General features: G+C 27.3%; 1 long non-coding RNA gene across 1 annotated transcript in view; it reads left to right on the top strand.

Annotated features, from left to right (window-relative positions):
* Positions 1-257: 257 nt before the first annotated feature.
* The window catches only part of LOC128247339 (uncharacterized), a 32,251-nt gene continuing 31,922 nt past the window's right edge, over positions 258-586 (top strand). Inside the window, exon 1 of the long non-coding RNA XR_008263727.1 lies at positions 258-380. This is a non-coding gene — a long non-coding RNA (uncharacterized LOC128247339). The remainder of the gene's footprint in view (positions 381-586) is intronic.

Below are 586 nucleotides of genomic sequence, written 5' to 3'. Positions count from 1 at the left end.
TGAATCCGATGTTAAATAAATTTTGTTAAATATATTCGTAGTAGATTTTCCTTCTTGTGTTTTGCAAATATACTGTTATATATTTTATTTTTATTACTTAACATTTCGTTTTTCTTTCTTTCTTATATTTATTTATTTATGGTGTTTGTGTTAGCGTTTGCTTCTGTATATTTTATGATCTGTGAATAAATTATAGCTTTTGCGGATTTTTATGGACATTCATATCTTGAATATATTGCGTAGAAAGCGGAGAGCAGGTGTTCACTAAAAACATATATATGCTGGCAAACCTAGATACACACATCTATACATGCATACGAACATCCGGAAGGACATTCAGAGGAGCTGACTAAAAGAATGTGTCTGAGACACTCACAAAGGTATTTTAATTTTATTTATCCATATATATACATATACATATATAATGCATACATACACACACACACACACACATTTATATATATAAACAGACAGACAAATAGATAGATAGATAGATAGATATACGCATCCACATATCGACATACACACACACACAAATATATACATATGTATGTATATATATATATATATATATATATATATATAT

Source organism: Octopus bimaculoides, chromosome 3 (assembly GCF_001194135.2).
Source record: "Octopus bimaculoides isolate UCB-OBI-ISO-001 chromosome 3, ASM119413v2, whole genome shotgun sequence".
Classification (NCBI taxonomy): domain Eukaryota; kingdom Metazoa; phylum Mollusca; class Cephalopoda; order Octopoda; family Octopodidae; genus Octopus; species Octopus bimaculoides.
This window is presented reverse-complemented; position numbering and strand designations above follow the sequence as displayed.